At 43.1% G+C, this 15,647-nt stretch overlaps 1 pseudogene; it reads right to left on the reverse strand.

The window, feature by feature from the left end:
- Positions 1–14,060: 14,060 nt before the first annotated feature.
- On the reverse strand, positions 14,061–14,363 carry LOC115472338 (annotated as a pseudogene).
- Between the last annotated feature and the right edge of the window lie 1,284 nt (positions 14,364–15,647).

The following is a 15,647-nucleotide window of genomic DNA, read 5'->3' on the forward strand; positions in this document are numbered from 1 at the left end:
CTGAAGAGCAAGAGTGTGTGTGTGTGTGTGTGTGTGTGTGTAGGTATGTCTGGAGAATGAGACCACGTATGCATGTGGCTGAAGAGTGAGAGTGCATCCATGTATGTGTATGTCTGAAGCACAAACCAGTGCTTTGTATGTCTATGCTTCTGTGTCTCTGGTGGGGTGGGGGGGGGGGGGGACAGTCTCATATAAACTGAGCTTTCCTTTAAAAATTTGGGCAGGAGTGAATATGTCCATGGGTGCAAATATACCTGTGGGGGTATACTAACTATCACGTTTCCTGGCAAATTCCTTTGAAAACTAAGTAGCATCTTTTTATGCTTCTTCCATTTGTAATGCTTTTTTCACATGCAACTCAGCCACTTCACCTGTAAATCCCACTCTCTGAAGTTCTCCACCCTTGACATGTCTGATTTGTACCAGAGAGCACAGAGGGTGAAAAGAACTTGCCCGACTTCCCTAGTTCTCAGCCCACTGCCGCAAAGCAGCAAAGTTACCCAGTTTCAGGAGGAAGACTTTTTGGCCAGTTCTGTTTTTCTATTTACATCTCAATTCAGTGGGGGTCTTTTTACTAAGGCGCGCTGGCGTTTTTAGCGCATGCTAAATACTAAAGATGCCTATAGAAATACATTAGCGTCTTTAGCGTTTAATGCACGCCTATTTATAGTGCCTAAGTAAAAGACCCCTTCAGTGTGCTATTTGTAGCTCCAGATTCTACCCATTGAAATCATCCCTACATGTCTCATAATGCATCAGGATAGGGATGTCAAAAATCCAGGACTGGCCTAAAATTTCCCTCCTAGATCTGGGTAACTTGGAAGCTTTTCACCTGTAACCATTAAGCTACTTCATTTGATGCATGTTCTTGCCTAAGTCTCCATGCTGCCTGACAAATCATTACTTCTGCCATGCCCACAGCTAGGATCTGCACTGTTCACTTCTGCTTCTGGAGAGATGAAATGTGGCGGGAAGGCCATGAGTGAAGATCTGGAGGGAAAAGCAGAAAAAGAGAATGTGATTCAGGGAGGTGCCCCCCATTACCTCTCCACTCTCATCTCTCCCTACATTCCTCCCCGTGAACTCCGCTCACTAGACAAATCTCTCTTGTCGTCCCCCTTCTCCTCCACTGCTAACTCCAGGCTTCATTCCTTTTCTCTCGCGGCACCTTATGCCTGGAATAGACTTCCTGGACCTATACGTCTAGCCCCATCTCTACCTATTTTCAAATCTATGCTGAAAACCCATCTTTTCACTGCTGCTTTTGGCTCCTAGACACTTCTCATTTGCCCTCCCCTTGTTCCTTCCCTCCTTCTCACCCAGTACTTCCCTCACCCGTAACTGTCTTGTCTGTCTGTATTACTGAGATTGTAAGCTCTATTGAGCAGGGACTGTCTCTTTGTGTCAGGTGTTCAGCGTTGCGTGCATCTGGTAGCACTATACAAATGCTAATAATAATAATTCATGGAGGGGGTTATGGGAAAAGAAGTAAATGGGATCTAGGCTAGGGGGCTCACATATATATAGGTGGCATATAAGAAATTTAATATAATATATATATATATACAGTGGGGGAAATAAGTATTTGATCCCTTGCTGATTTTGTAAGTTTGCCCACTGACAAAGACATGAGCAGCCCATAATTGAAGGGTAGGTTATTGGTAACAGTGAGAGATAGCACATCACAAATTAAATCCGGAAAATCACATTGTGGAAAGTATATGAATTTATTTGCATTCTGCAGAGGGAAATAAGTATTTGATCCCTCACCAACCAGTAAGAGATCTGGCCCCTACAGACCAGGTAGATGCTCCAAATCAACTCGTTACCTGCATGACAGACAGCTGTCGGCAATGGTCACCTGTATGAAAGACACCTGTCCACAGACTCAGTGAATCAGTCAGACTCTAACCTCTACAAAATGGCCAAGAGCAAGGAGCTGTCTAAGGATGTCAGGGACAAGATCATACACCTGCACAAGGCTGGAATGGGCTACAAAACCATCAGTAAGACGCTGGGCGAGAAGGAGACAACTGTTGGTGCCATAGTAAGAAAATGGAAGAAGTACAAAATGACTGTCAATCGACAAATATCTGGGGCTCCACGCAAAATCTCACCTCGTGGGGTATCCTTGATCTTGAGGAAGGTTAGAAATCAGCCTACAACTACAAGGGGGGAACTTGTCAATGATCTCAAGGCAGCTGGGACCACTGTCACCACGAAAACCATTGGTAACACATTACGACATAACGGATTGCAATCCTGCAGTGCCCGCAAGGTCCCCCTGCTCCGGAAGGCACATGTGACGGCCCGTCTGAAGTTTGCCAGTGAACACCTGGATGATGCCGAGAGTGATTGGGAGAAGGTGCTGTGGTCAGATGAGACAAAAATTGAGCTCTTTGGCATGAACTCAACTCGCCGTGTTTGGAGGAAGAGAAATGCTGCCTATTACCCAAAGAACACCGTCCCCACTGTCAAGCATGGAGGTGGAAATGTTATGTTTTGGGGGTGTTTCTCTGCTAAGGGCACAGGACTACTTCACCGCATCAATGGGAGAATGGATGGGGCCATGTACCGTACAATTCTGAGTGACAACCTCCTTCCCTCCGCCAGGGCCTTAAAAATGGGTCGTGGCTGGGTCTTCCAGCACGACAATGACCCAAAACATACAGCCAAGGCAACAAAGGAGTGGCTCAGGAAGAAGCACATTAGGGTCATGGAGTGGCCTAGCCAGTCACCAGACCTTAATCCCATTGAAAACTTATGGAGGGAGCTGAAGCTGCGAGTTGCCAAGTGACAGCCCAGAACTCTTAATGATTTAGAGATGATCTGCAAAGAGGAGTGGACCAAAATTCCTCCTGACATGTGTGCAAACCTCATCATCAACTACAGAAGACGTCTGACCGCTGTGCTTGCCAACAAGGGTTTTGCCACCAAGTATTAGGTCTTGTTTGCCAGAGGGATTAAATACTTATTTCCCTCTGCAGAATGCAAATAAATTCATATACTTTCCACAATGTGATTTTCCGGATTTAATTTGTGATGTGCTATCTCTCACTGTTACCAATAACCTACCCTTCAATTATGGGCTGCTCATGTCTTTGTCAGTGGGCAAACTTACAAAATCAGCAAGGGATCAAATACTTATTTCCACCACTGTATATATATATATATATATATATATATATATATATATATATATATATATATATATATATATATATATATATATAATGTGTGTGTGTGTGTATCCAGAGGTCCCTGGCCATGGGTGAGGAATGGACGCAAGATGTACAAACGGGATCGCAGACTCAGCTGAGATATTCCTACCGGGTGATCTGCAGCGAGCATTACTATGGGGATAGTTGCACTAGACTTTGCAACTGTATATATATTGTGATAAAGTCACATCCAGGATAGTTGGGTTAAGATAGTTTCAGTCTGAAATACAAGTCCCAGAAGGCATTGCAGGCAAGGAGCCAGGGGGTGAGATGAGGAACCCGGACTGGACTCCTAGCTGCACTGGGAGAAGACATGGGTGAAGCTGTCAGGATGAGTAGGTTGGCTGCCACTAGGGGGAAAGAGAGTTAGGAAACCCTGGGGCATTGCAGGAGGGATTGATTGGGCAGGTGGGAAGGAATCTCAGGAGTTCAGTTCAGGAGGAGAGAAACAGTTGCATGCTAAAAATTCTTGGGCAAGAGAGGTCCCTAAAGTACTGAAGCAGGCTGAAATCCCTTGGGTGTGAGGAAGTCCCTAAAGTATTGAAACCTCCTGAAAGTAAAGGCTGCTTTGTGATTTAACTGGGATGATGAACTGATTGAACTGTTTGTCTTGGGAATTAAACTACTGTTTACTGTGCACTGGATAAAGAGCCCAGACTGAAGCTGACTTTGAGCCTGTATTGAATCCTGGTAGGTGCTGATAGCCTACTGCTTAAAGGGGACTACTTGCCACACACTTTCAGGTGGCTTACATGGGCTTAAGATTGAAGGCGAATGCTGCTGTTGGAACTGTGTATCAGGTCTACTAGAAACCTGCAAGGAGTAAAAGCCTTAAAATTGAAGTTGCTGGTGGACATTTGTTTTCTTGACTGTACCAGGAGCCTGTGGCTGAAGGAGATTGTTCTAACCTTGGCTGCACCTACAGGTACCTGGTTACAATATATATATATATATATATATATATTTGTATAGGGCCCAAGACACAGTTAATCTTACCATCTTGTTGGCACACTTATTTTTTTGGCAGCGTCTGAAGAATACTCTCATTTGAGAACGCATTCACTTTTTACCAATGCGAATAGTGACTTCCTAGACACTGCATTACCCGTTGTGTGCTGCATATGGATCCAGCCCATTTTTATACACCATTATTCCAGACTCCTGAGGCAGGTGCTTTAGGCACCGAAACACGGCTGCTGTGCTGAGTCGTTTTGGTGTATTTTCAATAAACATCATTTGCAAGATCCATCATGTCTCCTTTGGTTCTTGGAGGTGCCACCTCTGCCCTACTCTTTGGTTTTTCTTGCTACTGTCATAGGGATTGCTGTTCTTTCCACTTCAAGTCATTTTTTGCCCCAAATGACATGGCTTCTTTTCCTGAGTTGGAAAAAGTGTGCACTATTTGCAGATAGCGGGCACTCTTTCCTGATAGTGCATGCATGCACAGTATTTGCACTCTTCTGAGTGTGCCCTTTTCACAAGAGTTCATACTAGTTACAATAATGCCCCCAAAATGGAAAAAGAAAAAGTAACAAAACAAATGTTTCTGTAAATGACCGTGGAAACTGAACAAAGTGAAAATATTTTGGTTGTACACCTCTACAACAAAACCATGTATGAACAAAATACAGACACACCCACACATTCAAAAAAGACAGACACACAATGCACAGAGGCTGGAAATAATTCCATGAGGCATACTCAGCATACAGAGCTCTATACGTAATACACACACAAACACACCTAGATATAGATACAGCTTTGTTTTTTCTTTCATTTATTGTTATTTTTTGTACAAGAAAGACTATGAAATCGAGAGTGTGGAGTGCTGAGAATCTGCCAATTTCCATCCCATATTTTCAATTTACACATATCAATCTCCTGCTACGCTCATAACTTTCCAGTAATGTGAAAGTTATGCATGTAAGTTGAAAAATGACATGAGTGGAGGTGCAGAAGGCATTCTACAGTGTGTATACTTTAAAGAATGCCAAAAGACTGATGATGAGACTGTGGTTGTTGAAATGCAGTAAGCAAAGTGGAGCTTTATCTCTGTCCCAGAGGACTCTTCTTTCACAATACACTGTAACAGACAGTATGTCAAGAATCAAAATGAAAAGGCTTTTTACGACCTGCATGACCTGTATTGTGGCAGTGTGAACTAAGATTTAAGAACAAACCTAAAAGGAATAAAGAGCAGATAAATACATATGTTGAGATTTAGATTGCAGAATTCTAGTTGATAAATAAGTTTCTGCTGGAAAGAGAAATTAAAACGCACATAACCAATAAAAAAAAAAAGTTAGTACAGGGGGAAAAAAATGAGAAAACAGAAAAAAAAGTAATACCAGAAACAAGGTACTAAAAATCCAACCCATCAGCAGGTGGAGACAAAGGTGGGACTCTGGCCCAGTCTTCTCCCACTGTAATTAATTGAGCTTCCATTTGCACTGACAGAAGAGTCCCTGTGGACACATTAGTCATACCAGCTTTGACAGTGATTATATTTCATTCTCTACTGTTGGTCCAGGCAGAACTCATCGTCAAACAAGACAATTCTTAGTATCAGGAGAGAGCCCAGTTAGCAAGCAGCAGGCAGAAAAGTGGCAGCAAATTCATCTCCCACACAACAGGGAGGTATGCACTGTACACACAAACACACAACACATACCCCCTAACCACCTGCTAATGAGCAGCAGGCAGCCAAATAGCAGGATCAGTGGCTCCTACATACCATCAACCATCTAATACAGTGCTTCTCAACTCTTTCCTGGAGGCACATATGGCTTTCAGGACAATCACAGTAAATAAACATGAGACATATTTACATATAATGGGTCTTTACGACATGCAGATTTCTCTTATGCATACTTATTGTGGTAATCCTGAAAACTTGACTGGCTAGGTGTGCTTTCAAGAGAGGGTTCAGAAGCACTGGTCTATTAGGAAAGACCAGCCACAGAACTATGGCAAATAAAGACCATGCCACAACTGGATGGAGTAGTAGTCTAGTGGTTGGAGCTAGGCTGACAACAGGCGAGGCCCAGTTCAAATTCTGCTGCTGCTTCTTGTGATCTTGGGCAAGTCACTTAGGGCCCTTTTCTAAGCAATGGTATAAAGTGGCCTGCGGCAGTATAGGTGCGTATATTGGGCGCGTGCCGGGCCAGTTTTGACCGCATCTACAAAAAAGGGCTTTTTTAATGGGATGGGAAAAGGGCCTGTGGTAAAAATGAAACCAACGCGCGCCCAAAACTGGCCTGACCCCTTAATGCCATCCATTGATCTAGTGGTAAAGGCTCACGCGCTACATGCATGGTGACCGGTCAGTGAGCGCCAAGTGCCGATTAGCACCAGAACTGGTGCGTGTAGGAGGAAATAAATAAATAAATCATCCATACATTATGGGCGCACGCCAAATCTGAAATGCCGCCAGGAGGGTGCACTGACCTGGAGGCAGTCTCATTTGGGCTTTTGCTGTATACGCATAGAGCCTACCGCAGCTTAGTAAAAGGGCCCCTAAACCTTCCATTGTCTCAGGTACAAACTTAGGCCCCCTTTTAGTAAGGTGCTCTCATGTTTTTAGCGCATGCTAGAATTGAGGTCGCGCTAAACTTTACAGATGTCAATGCATTTCTTTGGGCGTCTCTAATGTTTAGCATGCCCATAATTTTAGCACGTGCTAAAAACGTGAGTGCGCCTTAGTAAAAGTCCAAACCCTCCAGGGACAGGGAAATACTTAGTGTACCTGGGTGTAACTCATCTTGAGCTACCTTTGAAAAAGATGGGAGCTAAATCCAAATAAATAATTTCCAATTGAAGGCCAAGATTTTGCACAAACATTGCACTTCATGCACTGTGTTCTGCACAGTACCAATATCCTGGAGACAAGGCCGCAGCAGCTGAACCATACATTCCTCAGTAAAATTAATTGAGAACTCAGAGGGATTTTCATGAGGCAGCTAGGGATGGGTAGCCAGAACATTGTTGTTTCCTGTGTACTTTTCAGGAATTTTCCATTTTAGTAGTTTCAGTTTGGCCATTTTTTCATCACGGAAGCAAAGTCATTAAGAGCCGGATTCTATAAATGGTGGTCAAAAATGGGAGTGGTGTAGAACAAATAGGAGTGAATAGATTTTTCATTCTTTCAAAATCTACAAAGACCAGGGGACACTCAATGAAATTACATAGAAATACTTTTAAAACAAAAGTGGGACTCAAAGAATAGTTAAGCTCTGGAACTCGCTGCAGTTAGCATATCTGGGTTTAAAAAAGGTTTGGACAAGTCCATAGACTATTATTGAGATGGGCGTGGGGAAGTCACTGTTTGCCCTGGGATTGGTAGCATGGAATATTGGTATGATTTGGGTTTCTGCCAGGTACTTGTGACCTAGATTGGCCACTGTTGGAAACAGGATGGTGGGCTAGATGGACCATTGGTCTGACCCAGTATGGCTATTCTTATGTTCTTAAGATTGGTGTTAAGTGCAATTCTATACAAGGTGCAATGCCTCTAAAGAATCATGCTTAGTGCTGATTCCCGCGCCTTAACGTTGGGTGCTAGACTAAGGTCTGCTGAAACCTGGTATACATTCTGGTGCTCACCTTCAATGTGGAGAACCAGAACTCTAACAAAACAAGCAACTTTTTGACACATCCCCGACATGCCCATGCCCCCTTTTGAGTTGTGCGCAATAAGACTTGGGCACCATGCATTATAGAATAGCACACATCCAGATGCGTATGAAATTCCTAATTGTTAACAATTAATAGCAATAATTGTTTAGCAGCCAATTATTGCTCATTAACAGCTCATTAGCCAATTAAATTACATATGCATCTCTGGATCGTGCGCAAATTTAGGCACCCATATCTGGGTACCATATATATAGAATCTGGGGGTAAGTCTGCACTCTTCTGAAAGAGGGTGCATTATGTGTGCACTATAGGCGCATGCACAGTGGTTTGTGCATGTCGATAGTTTGTATATATGCAAACAGTGTGCACTCCCAAATGAGTGCACACTATTATCAGCAAATGATAAAACACAAATTTTTATGTTTTCTTTTTGCTTGTTTTCATTTGATAATGACTTTCACATATCATTGCAAACAAATGACTATCCCGAGAAGCAGTCCTTTCTCATTCAAGTTTGGACATCCCCTTCGAAATTCTTCTCATATGTTCAATTCTGTGTGGTGTGGATGAAATAGAAGTGTAGAGTTGCTTCTTGAAACGGGGCACACAGTGGTGTTGCCAGCCACAAGAGCAAGTTTATTAAAACAACACGCAAAACTAAAACTTAGACCCGAAGCAGTCCTGCGTTTCGGCATAAAGCATGCCTGCCTCAGGAGTCAGTATTAGCATTGCAGAAACCAACCAAGGAGTCAATGAAGAGATATTAATATAACACTATTGGCAATCCTAATAGCCATTGCCTGTCGGATGCCACAGACTGAACCACAAAAGCCTATTCCCCTGGATTCTTTAAAGCGCAACTAGAGATCCATGCCAAAATCCAAGCATATTCTATAACAACCTGCATATCTTAATTGGCTTAACAAGCTAATCAGCATTGATAACAGCTCTTAATTAGCAATAATGAGCAGTAATTGACAATAATTAGAATTTATGTGCACAACTCACTAAGCGCATTCTGTAATGCAGTGCGTCTAACTTCTAAAGCACGCAGGCAAAAAGGGGCGTGGTTATGGGTGGGGATATGAGCATTTCATGGGCATTCTGAAATTTACACGCGTAGAATATGGCCCATTGTGCCTACATTTATGCGCCAGGATTTATGCTACATTTTCAATGCCGTAAATGGAGACACGTAGTCTTAGGCGCTGAAATATCAACTAAGTGTATAAACCTAGGCGCTGCTTTTAGAATATGCTTAGTCAGCATTGATTTCCATGCCAATTTTTTAGGTGCCATATATAGAATTCCCCCCATCGTACCAAAAAGCAATGAGACAAACTTGATACTCAAAAGAGCAGCTTTTCAGACTAGAAACCCATCCACTGAAGTCTCTCACCACACATGGACACGTGGAGGGGCATAATTGAAAGGGGCGCCCAACTTTTCCTGAGGACGTACTCGCAAGACGTCCCGGCGAAGGGGCGGGGAAACCCGTACTATCGAAACAAGATGGGCGGTCATCTTTACTTTCGATAATACGGTCGGGGATGCCCAAATCGCGAAATTTAGGTTGACCTTAGAGATGGTCGTCCCAATTTTCGGCGATAATGGAAACTGAGACCGCCCATCTCAGAAACAACCAAATGCAAGCTATTTGGTTGTGGGAGGAGCCACCATTCGTAGTGCACTGGTCCCCCTGACATGCCAAGACACCAACTGGGCACCCTAGGGGGCACTGCAGTGGACTTCAGAAGAGCAAAACCTTCACCTGCATCCTGAAATAGAGATAGGCTTGTGTTAAGCAAAGCCTTCCTGGGCGTGCATTCCAGAGAATGGGGGCTACTCCAGAGAAGGCTCACTGTCGGGTATCACATTTTACTATAGTGTCACATCTAAAGAGGAAAACTGTATCAGAACTTGTAGTAGGCAGTTGGCTTGGACTCAGAGAGAGCTGTCTGGCTGAAGAATCTAGGGGAACTGGCTGGCTGATGGATGACATGTTTCTGCTGGCTTGGAGTATTGGTGATTGAATGACTAACTGGATGGCTAATTGGTGGGGGAGGGCTGGCTCTTTGACTAGCTAGATAGATGGCTATCTAATTGGGCAAGGAAGGAAGATGACAGCTGTCTGAGGGCTAGAAAGTGATGTGATTTTTGAATTTAATTATCTTAGTGGAGACGCTATGGCCAGGACTGGCCCTTTATCTGGTGGTATGCTCTGTTAAATCAACCATCCAGCTATCATTGCATTTGAGTGGTGTCTAGACAGAGGACACCTTAGACAGGGAGAAAGTCAGTCTCATTTTCAGAATTCCCCCTCTCCCCAAACCATCATTTAAAAGAACTTCTACCCCACACCCTGGTAGGAGGGTACCCTCATGTATAACCCTAAGTCCCAAATCTTTTGAAAACCTTGCACAACTTGCAGTGCATAAGTACATAAGTACATAAGTAATGCCATACTGGGAAAAGACCAAGGGTCCATCGAGCCCAGCATCCTGTCCACGACAGCGGCCAATCCAGGCCAAGGGCACCTGGCAAGCTTCCCAAACGTACAAACATTCTATACATGTTATTCCTGGAATTTTGGATTTTTCCAAGTCCGTTTAGTAGCGGTTTATGGACTTGTCCTTTAGGAATCCGTCCAACCCCTTTTTAAACTCTGCTAAGCTAACCGCCTTCACCACTTTCTCCGGCAACGAATTCCAGAGTTTAATTACACGTTGGGTGAAGAAAAATTTTCTCCGATTTGTTTTAAATTTACTATACTGTAGTTTCATCGCATGCCCCCTAGTCCTAGTATTTTTGGAAAGCGTGAACAGACGCTTCACATCCACCTGTTCCACTCCACTCATTATTTTATATACCTCTATCATGTCTCCCCTCAGCCGTCTCTTCTTCAAGCTGTATAGCCCTAGCCTCCTTAGTCTTTCTTCATAGGGAAGTCGTCCCATCCCCGCTATCATTTTAGTCGCCCTTCGCTGCACCTTTTCCAATTCTACTATATCTTTCTTGAGATGCGGCGACCAGAATTGAACACAATACTCAAGGTGCGGTCGCACCATGGAGCAATACAACGGCATTATAACATCCTCACACCTGTTTTCCATACCTTTCCTAATAATACCCAACATTCTATTCGCTTTCTTAGCCGCAGCAGCACACTGAGCAGAAGGTTTCAGTGTGTTATCGACGACGACACCCAGATCCCTTTCTTGGTCCGTAACTCCTAACGTGGAACCTTGCATGACGTAGCTATAATTCGGGTTCTTTTTTCCCACATGCATCACCTTGCACTTGCTCACATTAAACATCATCTGCCATTTAGCTGCCCAGTCTCCCAGTCTCGTAAGGTCCTCTTGTAATTTTTCACAATCCTGTCGCGATTTAACGACTTTGAATAACTTTGTGTCATCAGCAAATTTAATTACCTCGCTAGTTACTCCCATCTCTAAATCATTTATAAATATATTAAAAAGCAGCGGTCCTAGCACGGACCCCTGAGGAACCCCACTAACTACCCTTCTCCATTGTGAATACTGCCCATTTAACCCCACTCTCTGTTTCCTATCCTTCAACCAGTTTTTAATCCACAATAGGACATTTCCTCCTATCCCATGACCCTCCAATTTCCTCTGTAGCCTTTCATGAGGTACCTTGTCAAACGCAATAGAAGCAACTGGACACTATGGGAAATGGCACTGTTTTTCAATTATTACTCTTAATTCATAGCCCCACTTCTCTGCCACAGAAGAAAGCAAAACTAGTGATCCATAGACTTGAACGTCCTATCCGCCCATTCAGAAATATACACATTTACACCCACACTGACATGGCAGCCCACAGATGCCAAGCTCTGGACATAATACCAAACAATAATAACAACAATCTTTCAGGAGATTCTTGTTAACCCAATGATTGCACTACCTCCCATACATTTCAAATATACCACAGGCCTCAGTGGTGCCACTTACTGAACTTAGGTTTGCAAATCATTAAGATTTATACACCCACTCCCTCATCGGTCTAAAGGTATGGAAAATGTTTATCTTTTTTATATTCAAGTTATATTCAATTTTTCTAAAACTTTTTCAACTTAAAAAAAAATGAAACATATTTTTAAAAAGTTGAAAAAGTTGTGGAAAAATGTAATTATAAACTGAATATAAAAAAGATAAAAATTTTCCATACCTTTAGACCAATGAGGAGGTGGGTGTATAAATCTTACTGATTTGCAGACCTAAGTTCAGTAAGTGGCACCGCTGAAGTCTATGGTATATTTGAAATGTATGGGAGGCAGTACATTTATTAAGATCTAGACATATGCATACATATGGAACACATCACACGGTATCTGTTGCACACATAAAAGAAGGGTGTAGTCCCTCTGACCATTCAAGCATACAACATCAATGAATGATTCACAAATATTGGACAGCCGACCTCATCTTAAGGACAGCACTATACAAAGATGGAAAGATGAGTTTGATTTTCTTTTCAACATGCTAATAAAATTGTAAAGTTTACAATGACATTTACTAGCTGCCAAGTGAGAAAGAATAGAGTTTTATCTACCCTGCTGTCATGCTGTTCTGTAGCTAATTTAGTCTGCAAATATTCTCTCCAATCTGAATTCAAACACAGTATTTTTTTAAAAACTGTCCAAATAAACACTTTTCTCTCAGTGTGGTATTCAGTCTGATTCAGAACATGGGAAAATGCTAGTTAAACCACAAATATACTTTAAATATACCAATTAGCTTCTAGAAAATATCAGAACTTTAGATAGTTTCGAAGCCTAAAGCATTCTTTCATATAAATTGACAAGGCATGGATAGCCATCCAAATTAAATACTCAAATACATCACACACAGTCATAGCCACTAAAAGAACATATCTGAATCAGAAAAATGTGTCTATCAATCAACTAATCAAAATCTCTCATCATTAAAGATTCTAGTTACTAAGGAGTCCTTTTATTAAGGAGTCCTTTTACTAAACTGTGGTAAAAGGGCCCTGCGCTAGCGGCTGTATTTACAATGCACTAGGGCCCATTTTTTCCACACAAGGGTCCCAAGATGGGTGGGCAGAAGAACTCCACTTTGTCCCACAAGTGATTTGGTCTCTCTCTTTCTCACCTGCATACCATATGGTCCTGTCAAACATCACCCCCCCCCCCCCCCCCCCCCCCCCCCCCCATGCATACCTTTTAAGTAGCAGATTTTCACCGGCAGTGAGCAGCAACTAATACACACTGCTCATGTTGGCCCCACACCCTTCCCTCTGATGCAACTTCCTATTTCCGCATAGATGAGAATACATCAGAGGGAAGGCTGTGGGGCTGGTGTGAGCAGTATGTATTAGTCGCTGCTAGCTGCAGGTGAAGATCTGCTATTTACAAGGTATGCAGGAGGGACAGTTGTTGGGAGTTTTCAGCTGGTGGGGCTTGGGGATCCCTGCCAGCCACATCATAGGTGTGCTGCTACTGGCTGGGCCTGAGTCCAAAGTGGGTAGGCCTGAGCCCCTTCCAGGCCCACCCTTGGCTACGCCACTGCCATGCAGTAAGTTTGCAATTTCCATTCAGCCATTTTGGTGGGAAGCACTTACCACTACCCATTGTGGTGGCGGAAAGGGCTACTGCACTAACCCGGTGATAACCAGGCAGATTACCGCCGGGTAACCCCCTGTAGAAATATTTTTCAAATATTTCTACTAGCGCCAGAAATGCCGCATGCTGGGGATGGAACTACTGTCAGCACCCACGTTGGGCCTGCGGTCATTCCGGATTGCTGCGCAGCAAACCCACGGTGGGCTTACTGCTGCTTAGTAAAAGGACACCTAACTGTGGTAACCACTAGTGCATGCTTACCACAGCTTAAAATGGTTTACTGTGGGACACGTTTAGGCCTCCTGCAATAATTTTCAAATGTGCATGTGTAAACCACATGCTAAAATATTTTTATTTTTATCACACAGGAAGGAGGGCATGTCTGGGGGGGGGGGGGGGCGAGAGTAGGCATTTCAGCGTTAATCATTGCAGCTACATTACCATGTGCTGATTAGTGCAGGATTAGCACATGAGCACTTACTATTTATTATTATTATTATTTATTTCATTTGTATCCCACATTTTCCCATCTATTAGCAGGCTCAATGTGGCTTACTGTTACATACCAATAAACCAATTTATATATATATGCCAGATTTGTTTTTCAACAACACACCAGAAAATGAAAAAAAAAAAACCCAACTAACTACACGGTTGATCTTCATGTCGAAAATCCCAAGAATCTTCTGGTTATTGGAAAAATGAAAAAGATGTCAGACAACGACCATAGATCAAGCCCTAGTTGTCCTTTTTTGGTTTTACTATTTTAATATTAGGTACAGCTGCTTTTTCAGCTTCTGTTTTGTATTGCTGCGTCAGTGCATCTCAGGCAGCCTTAGCACAGATCTGAGAGTATCAGATGTAACTGAGTCCGCCTGTCTCCAGAATGCTACCATCTCGGCTGGACTGACTCTTCTCTCAGGAAACCTAGACCAGGAACACCGCACCAGCACCAACGGAGGACAGGAAGGAATAGGTGTTGGTTAGTGTTCACAAGCTAATCCTTTTTAATGGCCATATGATAATGGCAAAATTAGTTCATGGCCATTAATTGAAAAAAATGGAAAATCAACCATTTTGCAGGTTCAATAAAAATGGGTTTAGCACGCGGGGGAGACCCATGCAAGGGTGCGCTAAGGCAACTTTCTATTGCAGCTTAGCAAAAGAACCTCTAAATTACATTTGATGTTTAAAATGGGGTTTATCTAAACAGCTGATGAATAGTTTTTCACTCAACAAATAGTTATACTCTGGAACTCATTGCCAGAGGATATGGTATCAGTGGTTAGTGTATCTGGGTTTAAAAAAGGTTTGGACTGGTTCCTGGAGGAAAAGTCTATAGTCTACTATTGAGAAAGACATGAGGAAGCCACTGCTTGCCCTGGGATTGATAGCATGGAATATTGCTACTATTTGGGTTTCTGCCAGGTACTTGTGACCTGGATTGGACACTGTTGGAAACAGGATACTGGGCTAGATGGACCGTTGATCTGACCCAGTATGGCTATGTTCTTTCTTGAAGCCAGAGAAGAAGGTATGGTTTAATCCTGGAAGTAGTTATGGAGTAACAACTTATACTAGCCGGCTACAGTAATCAACTTTCAATTGTCTTTAAATGAACCTCTGTAGTGGAGAATAAAAAAAAATTTTCTTTCTTGGTCCAGGTGCACTAATTAAGTCAGAATATATATATAGGGCACGATATTCAGTTGGCAATGATGGGCATTTTGCTAACCACCGCTGGCATTAATCCTGAAAATTCAATGCTTCAATGCCATATGTAGGTATTTGCAGAGCTAGCTAACACATAGCACTTAACCAATCTCAGCAAAAAGGGCCCTGCATTAGCGTCCGTAGCCGTTTTTCTCGCGTGCCAGTTCCCCTTTTACCGCAATGGGTAAAAAGCCCCAAAAAAGAAATGGTTGGGCAGTAGGTTTGCAGTTGTCACATGTCCATTTCGGAGGGAGCACTTGCCACCACTCCTGCACTAACCTGGTGGTAATTGGGCAGTGTACAGCACTGCCTGATTACTGCCAGGTAACCCACCGAGGAAATATTTTTCAAATATTTCTGCTAGCACCAGAAATGGTGCACCCTGGGGGTGGAACTACTGGCACACACGTTGGGCCAGTGTCACGTTCACTAAACAGGAACTGGGTTTGTGAGCCCTTGGGCCACTG

This window comes from Microcaecilia unicolor, chromosome 6, assembly GCF_901765095.1.
Source record: "Microcaecilia unicolor chromosome 6, aMicUni1.1, whole genome shotgun sequence".
In the NCBI taxonomy this organism is placed as follows: domain Eukaryota; kingdom Metazoa; phylum Chordata; class Amphibia; order Gymnophiona; family Siphonopidae; genus Microcaecilia; species Microcaecilia unicolor.